The sequence below is a fragment of the Heloderma suspectum genome, chromosome 2 (genome assembly GCF_057233095.1).
Source record: "Heloderma suspectum isolate Gila_16-S chromosome 2, 16-S_ref, whole genome shotgun sequence".
Classification (NCBI taxonomy): domain Eukaryota; kingdom Metazoa; phylum Chordata; class Lepidosauria; order Squamata; family Helodermatidae; genus Heloderma; species Heloderma suspectum.
In genome coordinates this window covers 1,503,851-1,513,488 of record NC_139459.1, presented here as the reverse complement: position 1 = coordinate 1,513,488, position 9,638 = coordinate 1,503,851, and the positions used below count along the sequence as shown (strand labels likewise).

The 9,638-nt window shown below is 45.9% G+C and overlaps 1 long non-coding RNA gene across 1 annotated transcript in view; it reads left to right on the top strand.

Moving 5' to 3' along the window:
* The window catches only part of LOC146351847 (uncharacterized), a 1,244,848-nt gene extending 1,235,635 nt beyond the window's left edge, over positions 1 to 9,213 (top strand). Inside the window, exon 3 of the long non-coding RNA XR_014787475.1 lies at positions 9,075 to 9,213. This is a non-coding gene — a long non-coding RNA (uncharacterized LOC146351847). The remainder of the gene's footprint in view (positions 1 to 9,074) is intronic.
* Positions 9,214 to 9,638: the final 425 nt, after the last annotated feature.

The following is a 9,638-nucleotide window of genomic DNA, read 5'->3' as shown; positions in this document are numbered from 1 at the left end:
CTTTTAATCCATTACTTCACAGGGTCATACAGATGCAAATTCTCAGAGAAACTCTCTTATCTACAAGGAATGCCTTCAGGGCATCCAAATGGAATTTATGAGAGTTGCCTGCCATTTGAAAAGGGAGGCGGCCTCGCTAGCCTAACAAGGGAGGGAGGTCCCTCTCTTCGCATGAGGCCTCTAAGCACAGCTTCTCATGCAGGGCCAATTGGGTAGACCGTCTACGTTCCGCCCTTGCCTTCTCTCTCTTTGCTCTGCACCTGTGCCTGGCATCTATTAGGTCAACCTCCTGTTCACTGCCTCTCATGGGTGGGGGGGGAGTGAGGAGGCACCCTCAAACTCAGCCATCTGTACGTTTGTAACCTGAGAAGCGGGCCTACTCATATCTGGACTAGCCTGGAAACACCCCCCCCCCCCATGTCTGATGGTTCTCCTTCAGAATCTGGAGTGCTATCCCACTCCCTGTGCTCAGAAACACCCCTGACAGGACCCAAGGCAACTTACAACAAAATTATTAAAAACATACAAAATATAAAACAGCTAAAATAAATTTTCATTAAAAAACCAAAACATAAGACAACTACAACATCCAAAGAACCACAACCCAAACAACTGTGCATAACAAGCCCATCACATGCCTTCAAACGTCTGGTAGTAGAGGAAAGTCTTGACCCGGTGCCAAAAAGATGGCAGTGTTGGCACCAGGTGGGCCTCACTGGGAAGAGCTTTCCTCAATTAGGGTGCCACCACTGAAAAGGCCCTCTCCCTTGTGGCCATGCTCCGAACCTCCCTGGGAGAAGGCCCTCTGAGGAGGGCCTCAGATGCTGACTTATATGCCGTCAGGTATTGCGGTCCTGAGCCATATAAGGATGTCAAACCAGCACCTTGAATTGGGCTCAGAAATGTATAGGCAGCCAGATAAGCCTATTCAGGTTGCCCAGCATGGTGCCAACTTATCAGATACTCTACTGGGCACAGTTGAGCCACATGAGAATATAGGGATTTGCCAGAGAGGCCATCACTACAGCTTCTGGTCGAGAATTCCATAGTCTAACAATGCACTGCATGAAGGAGGACTCCCTTTTATCTGTCGTGAATCTCCCACAATTCAGCTTCATGGGATGACCTCATTGGGTCTCAGTATTGCGAGAGAGGGAGGAAAACGTCTCCCTGCCCCCCGTCTCCACACCAGGCATAATGTTGTCCCCCCCATCATGTCTCCCCTTGTAAGCCAGACATTGCAGCCTTTCCTCCCAGGGAAGCGCTCCAGCCCCTTGAGAACTGGGTTGCTTTTGTCCGCAGCTTTCCCAACTCTACAGTATCCTCTTTGAGGCCAACCAGAACTGAACGCACTATTCCAAGTGGATTTACTATCACTGGTCTTGGCCATTTTATGTTTTATTCCATTCCTAATTACCCCCAACATGCCTTTTTCACAGCAGCCACACACTGGGGCGACATGTTGATTGAGCTCTCTAACATGGCACCAACATGCTTTTCCTGGTCAGACACTGCCAGCTCAGATCCCATCAGCGTATACATTGTCAGGATTGCTTTGCCCCATGTGCATCACTTTACACTTGGTTATGCTGAACTGCATTTGCCATTTTCATGACCATTCTTCCAGTTTGGAGAGATCATTACAGCTCCTCACAATCCCTTTCTGTTTCAACCACTCTTAATAATGTAGCATCATCAGCACATCTGGCCACTTCACTGATCACTCCTAACTCCAGAACATTTATGAATAAGCAGTGGAAGAGGAGACAAAGGCAAAGTGGTGAGTAGGCTGGAGTAAGCCTGGGGGACTTACAGGAAGCCAGATTCTGGCTGAACATCAGGAAAAACTTCCTGACTGTAAGAGTAATACGACAATGGAACCAATTACCTGGGGAGGTGGTGGGCTCTCCCACACTGGAGGCCTTCAAGACGAGGGTGGACAGCCATTTGTCAGGGATGCTCTGACTTGGATTCCTGCATTGAGCAGGGGGTTGGACTCGATGGCCTTGTAGGCCCCTTCCAACCCTACTATTCTATGATTCTATGATTCTATGACTGTCCTTTCCAGTCTGAGCCCTCGTGTGCTCACCATGTGCTCCTGAGAACTCCAATTGAATTGAAGAGGTGTGGCCTGAGAACTCCCAGCAGTTGTGTGGGTGGGGAGCTCCAGTCTGTTTCCTGCCTCCTAGCTGAGCAGAGCAGAGGAAGCTGCTCCAGCTGGTCTAGGGGCTATACAAGCAAGCAAGCTCCCGGAGAGCAAGCAATCAGAGCGAGCGAACAGGGAGAGCAAACAGGAGTTTGGCAGAGAGATCAAGGGGGAGGCCCCTAACAAATTTTGTTTTCAGTTTCTTTTTCTTGTAACACACACTTCCATACCAGTGGGACTCTGTTGTAACCTCCAGTGAATAGAGAACAAAGCACAGGCTATCCCCGTACCATCAAAAAGCTAGAAACATAAAGGGAATAGAGAGTATGGAAGGGAAAGGCTCTCCAGTGGTGGTGACCTGCAAGGTCTGTGCCATGTTTGTTTTCTTGCCCGAGATCAACATGGCCTACACCTGCAACAAGTGCAAGCTGATCACGCTGTTGGATGAAAAGGTAAGGGAAATGGAGCGGCGAGTGTCGAAGAGAAGACGAAGAGTTCTTAGACAGAATGGTGGAACTACAGCAGCAAAACGAAATACAGAAGCCAGAAGAGCAACAGCAAGCTGAGGCAGAAGAGGAAACTGCGGAGGCGAGGAAAAATGAAGTAGAGGATACCCCTTGGAAAAGGGTGACAGGAGCAGAAGAACTAGAAGCCACTCTGCACCAGTGGAAGCAGTGGAACTATGGAACTGTTTCCAGGTACTTGAGGATGAGACTGGAGGACAGCCTGCAGAGGAAGAATCACAGGGGACCCCGCATGAGAGCGAGCAAGAGACTGAAGGTCAGTCAAGCAGAAGCGATGAAATCCAGGCCTACAAGAAGAAGAAGAGAAGAGTGGTAGTAGTGGGAGACTCCTTGCTGCGTGGGATCGAGACCCAAGTATGTCGTGAAGACCTGTGGATTCGCCAGGTATGTTGTCTCCCGGGAGGATGGATTAGAGACATGACTGAAAGGTTGCCTGCACTCATAAAGCCCACTGACAGGTTTCCCTTTCTTCTCATCCATGTGGGAACAAATGATACCACCAAGTGGAGCTATGAAGAAATCACGTCAGATTTTGAAGCTTTGGGAAGGAAACTCAAGAACTTTGGGGCCCAGATAGTTTTCTCATCCATCCTTCCAGTAGTCAGAAGAGGGATAGCAAGGGAAAGAAAAATATTCCAGGTGAATGACTGGCTATGAAGGTGGTGCCAACACAAGAGATTTGGATTCTGGGACCAAATACTTCCTGAAAGATGGGCTGTTGGCAAGGGATGGGTTGCACCTCACAAAAGCTGGGAAGAATGTGTTTGGCCACAGCATGAAACACTTTATCAGGAGGGCTTTAACCTCAATCCTACGGGGAAGGGACATGTAAAGTTGGGGGTAACAATGGACGTAGGAGCATGCACCGGAACGGAGAGAACAGCTCTAACAGTGCCCAATAATAGGCTTCACAGACATGTAGGAAGAAAGCCAGACTACAAAGCACACGGTCTTCAATGTCTATACACTAATGCCCAGAGTATGGGAAACAAACAGGACAAATCTGAACTCTTAATATGGGAGGGAAATTATGACTTGATCGGTGTAACTGAAACTTGGTGGGAAGACTCCCATGACAGCAATACAGCAACTGAAGGATATAACTTGTTTAAAAAGAACAAAAGGAACAAAAAGGGAGGTGGAGTTGCACTATATGTTAAAAAGATATATCTCTACACAGAAATCCAGGAGGATGAGCTTGGGAGCCCCATCGGAAGCATCTGGGTTAAAATAAATGGAGCAAAGAATAAAAGGAACCTGGTGGTCAGAATCTACTACCAGCCACGCAATCAAGAAGACGAGGATGAAACGTTTGAAAAGCAAATAGCCAATGTTTCAAGGAAACGTGATGTAGTAGTAATGGGGGACATCAATTTCTCCGATATCTGTTGGGAGACAAATTCTGCAAAACATGGCCCCTCCAAGAAATTCCTGACTTGTGTGTCAGTTAACTTCCTCCTAGAGAAAGTAGAGGAAGGAACTAGAGGATCGGCTATCCTTGACTTAATCCCAACCACAACAGACGACTTAGTGAACAAAGCAGCAGATACAGGAACTCTGGGGGAAAGCGACCATGTTGTACTTGAGTTCTTGGTTCTAAGGGAAGCAAAAGCTGAGCGTAGTCAAACGCGTACCCTGGATTTTAGGAAAGCCGATTTTAATAAACTCAGAACAATGATCAGTAAAGGCCCATGGCAAGCAACTCTAACGAGAAAAGGAGTCCAAGATGGATGGTAGTTTTTAAAAAAGGAAATTCTCGAGGCACAATTGCAAACAATTCCAACAAGAAGAAAAGGAGGAAGACAACAGAAGAAGCCAATGTGGCTTCACAAAAAGCATAAAGATGACCTGAAAACAAAACAGGACACATATAGGAAGTGGAAGGAAGGACAAGCAATGAAGGAAGAGTACAGGTAGGTAGCACAGAATTGCAGGGATGGCATCAGGAAGGCTAAAGCTGAGAATGAGCTGAGGTTAGCAAGGGATGCTAAAAAGAACAAAAAGGCTTTCTTCAGATACGTGCTTAGTAAAAGGCAGAGGAAAGAAATGGTGGCTCAACTATTAAATAAGGATGGCAAAATGACAAGAGATGACAAAGAAAAGGCAGAAGTGCTCAATTCCTACTTTGGCTCAGTCTTCTCCCGAAAGAGGGTCTATGACCCCCCTGGCAAAGGCGAAATACAGGCTGAAGGGGCAGGATTGCAGATTGAGATCGATAGGCATATGGTCAAGGAACACCTAATTACCTTGAATGAGTTCAAATCTCCAGGGTCAGATGAACTGCACCCTAGAGTAATAGAGGAACTGGCAGAAGAACTCTCAGAACCACTGTCTATTCTCTTTGAGAAATCATGGAGGACGGGGGAAGTGCCAGATGACTGGAGGAGGGCTAATGTTGTCCCTATCTTCAAAAAGGGTAATAAGGAGGAACCTGAGAACTACAGACCAGTCAGTCTGACATCAATCCCTGGGAAAATTCTGGAGCAGATGATAAAGCAATCCATCTGTAAGCGCCTTGAAAACAATGCAGTGATTACTTGAAGCCAACATGGATTTGTCAAGAACAAGTCCTGCCAGACGAATCTGATCTCATTTTTGGATCTGGTAACCTGCCTTGTGGACTGTGGGAGTGCTGTGGACATCATATACCCTGACTTCAGCAAAGCTTTCGACAAAGTGCCCCATGACATCCTGATGAGCAAACTAGCTCAAAGTGGGCTAGATGAAACAACGATCCGGTGGATCCACAGTTGGCTACAGGATTGGACTCAAACAGGGCTTCTCAGTGGGAGCTTCTCAAACTGGGGATGTTGCAGAAATCAGAGTCAGAGAGACCACGGAATGAAGGAAAAAGAGTTTCTTTTTATTAACGTGCGGGCTTTATGGCTGGAATAACTTCCAAAGTGCCAAAAGCCCTGAGGTACATCAGCAAATTGTTTTTATAGACATTATGACACATAGGAAAAAGCTCCCTCTCCCCTTTCTGTGTGGTTTTGCAGTATTCAGCATGTCCTCTTCTAGCACAATTGTTTATAGCACAGGAAATGGGTTATAGGGCATGATAAGCAGAGAACATGATAACTCTGACCTTAGCCTTGTTGACAAGATAAGAAATTCCTGCGTCTCTTTAGCTTGCAAAATGTATTCGAGGGAGAAAGAGCTCAGCAAAAACATGAGGCATGAGGCTACTTAGTCTGACTCTCTACATTGCTACTACATTTCCCCCCTTAAATACATAATTTTATTACAATTATAGCATTTCTGATAAGCGAATGCTCATAATAGTCTGCGAGGCACAATACAAAACTTTTTATAACAGACATATTACTTAACCTTCTGTTGGGCTATTAGAGCGTAGAGGGCGGCAGTTTTATTAGCCGAGACATAAAACAGATTGGTTAAACAGTGCATAAGACAAGGAATGCAAAGGCATAAGAGTATCCCTAGGAACACCACTGGTAGAATTAGGATGAACAATGCTTTAAGCCAGCTAAAATTTGGGAGCTAAGAGGTTAACCAATTTAGCCAATTGTTTTGTCCCATTGTTATGTCAGCCACTATATTATGCAGATTATTGATTTGAACATTTACAGCATTACTATTATCAGTCAAATTAAAACAACAAAGCGTCTGGTGTACTTCACAGCCTAAATGATGGAGGAGAAAAAGATAAAAAAGCCTGTTTGCAGGTATATCTCTTGGCAAACAAATATGTTCTACTCCTGTGATGTTAGCCAGGTGAAGCCAGTAATTATCAGCGAATCGCTGGGACAGACTTCCCCCTCCAGGGGCAGACCCCCCTTTAGTACACGTTATTAAAAAAACACAACACAACACTACTACTACTACAACCCGCATGTTTTGTTTTCTTTGGGATCTGACCGTACGCCGGGCAGCTATCACCTGGCTAGCTGCAGTAGGGTCTAGTCCCCTTCTTCAATTCTCTCCAGTTGCAGGTCTGACCGTATGCTGGGTGGGCGGTCTCTAGGTGCGCCCACAGTAGGGTCTAGCCTGAGTTTTCTTACTGTTTCTTTAGAATGACTTTTAAAGGATTTTCAGCTACAGTCCACACACCCCACTTTGCTTTCTTGACTCGTGTCCAATGTATCCAGGGTTTAATTCCAGCTACCTTCACGGCTGTGGGGGTGGAAAGTATGACCGTTTTTGGTCCTCTCCACTTGGGAGTTAAAGGGTCATTTTTCCACTCTTTAACCCATACTTCATCTCCTGGTTGGAAAGGATAAACTTCTGTGATGGGAATTGGGACCTATTTTCTAAGACAAAACGATGCTGGGCTTGAAGAACTTTGCCCAGTGTTTGGACTTCTTGTTTAAGGCTAACGTTTGCTTGCTCTTGATGCCGCTCCAGTGTCAATCATGAAGTCAATGTCACAGCCCCTCACAGTGGCAGTGACCAGGGGGCTTCTCGGGGCCGAGATTAAGGGGGCCCGGTCTGTCCTATTCAAGACTTTCGGCCTCAGCCATTCCAATAAAGGGGGCTCTTTCATACATTCTTACAGACCCCTGCATTTGCCAGTTTGGTTGCCAACCAAGCTGTCTCCTCCCTCACCTGTTCTGGCCCCTTTGGTTCTCTCCTTTGTGTATTTGATTCATTTTATTTGGGCATTCATGCCACCATTGTCCATCTTGTCCGCACTGGGCACACTGGCTCTTTCCTAAGAATCCTCTGCCTCTGCCGGGTCTTCTTCTTTTCCTCGCCCACGTCTTCTCAGGCCTCTGGGTCGAGGGGGGTATACTGGCAATAGGCATCTAAAAGACGCTCCAAGTACGCTCTGGGGGCCTCGGTGGCAGCTTGCAGCACTTCAGACACCTTGGTCATATTAACTGACTTTTTCATACTTGCCCTCATTGCTTTTAACAGCAGGGTTTGATAGTGGGTGAGGTGCTCTAGCCCCGCTTGTGTGTTGGGATTCCAGCGAGGGTTTTGTTTTTTGTTTTTTACTTACAAGGAGACTTTATTGGGTAACTTACAGCACACAGGCGTACCTAATGGTTGGATCAGACAGCTTCTCTGAACCACGAGCCATTGGGCTAAATGGGTTTTATACCATACATGTTACCCATGAGGCAGCACAACACTAGCAAGCATTTTCAGCACAGGCTAGGAGTGTTTGGTTCTCAGGCACAGCCTCCTGTAAACAACTTCGCTTCCCAGGCAGAGTGCCTGATAACACCTTCACTCGTTAGTATGGAACGTGCCAGACCACGCTATCTGCCCTTTGAATCATTTTCACATGCTCAGAAGGCTTAGAGGCTTACTAGCAAGGGAATTGCAACAACAGTGAACCTCAGCGAGCACTGTGGAACTCTAGGCCCCTCTTACACTGCAAATGACTTGGCTACGCTCCTGGGGCCAATACATTTTACCCTCAGATGATCAAAGGCCGCTAGCAGTCTTGCCCAGAGGGCCGGATCTTTTTGCCCTGCTGTTTTATCACTAGGGGGTTGACATCTACTTCAGTGTACACTTTAAATGCGATAGCCATATAAGCAAGCACACAAAGTTATAAAGCAGCCAATAACAGTAAGAATTATTGCAACTACTCACTTTTATCACCCCCTGATCTCTTGAAACTAGTCTGAAATCAGGTCGAAGAGGGACTCCCCTCTTAGGTGCTGTATTTTTTCACTTTGCACATACAGAACCTTGTGGCTGTGATTCATCACACTCTGCATGTATGCAACAGCCCAAAGGCAGGCTATTACTTCTTCCTCCTGTTTGGGAAGAGAAATCTCTCTCTCCCTCTCTTTCTATATAAAACTCTCCGCTCCATGCACCGGCCTTGTCTTCATTTGTCTTCTCTGCAAGTTAAACTCACTTACTTAAGCCTTTCTGCCCTACACTAGTCCCAATGACGCACATTTGGGATAGGCTCTTTTTCTCCTCCTAGTTACATTTTCTCATCTTAAAGAACTATTACATTATTGTGGCTACTTCACCCCCAGGTAATAAGCTCTAGGCATAATCAGCTGCTTCTAATTCACCCTGGGGGCAACTATGGCCATGCTTTTTCTCTACAAATGTTCTTTCTCTTTGTCTTTTGCCTCCTCTTCCTTCTTTTTTTTCCCCTTCTCTATCTGCCACTTTCTCTGTTTCTCTGTCTTTCTCTACTTGTCTCTGTCTTTGCCTTTGACAACCATTGGGAACCACACTCAGTATCATTTGGAGTTGCAACTAACAATAAAAGCATCTGCAAATATCTAAGAAATCATAAAATACACACAACAAACTTTTTCTGCAATTTAACACAATGAATGGAAAACACTTTTTGCATGGTAAGGCATGATGGAGCAGATCCAGCAATTATACTGCTCTTCTGGCTGAAAGCTCAGGGCCCATCAAAATCAAGGGACGGGCATACTCACACACGCAAAGAGTTCTAGGTCACCATTTTTGCATCGGCAACTCCATGCTGCATGAGTTCTGGCAGAAGGAAATCTAAAAGTCATAGATCAAACTCAGCCTGCTGTACACTGAGCTGACTACAAACACAGACACACGGTCCACAGCGATGAGAGTTCAAGTTTATGAAAAGCCTCACAGCACTGTCTGAACTAGGGAGCTTGTAAACACATTGCCAGTGCTTCTGAGTTTTCAATGGGTCGATAGAAATCTCAATTTAAGCTATTTCAAAACATTAAAAACAACAAAACTTTCTCTTTTGCAAGGAGAGAAGGAGCTAATTGACTATGATCCCCTCTCTTTTGCAAAGGTAAACTTAAAGCTACAAGGCAGTTTTAAACTGCATGGCTAAGTCAGGGGAAAAGCTCTCTGGGCTATCTATCACTAGACAAGCTAGCCAGGGATTTACAATGTCACCCCCCCCCCCTCTTTTCTTCTCTTCTCCCTCAACCTGGTACACGAAAGCAAAGTGCCGAAACTCAGGACGCTGGGGGGTGATGGGCATCGCCTTATACTTGCATTTTTCAGGCAGCCATTAATCTTCG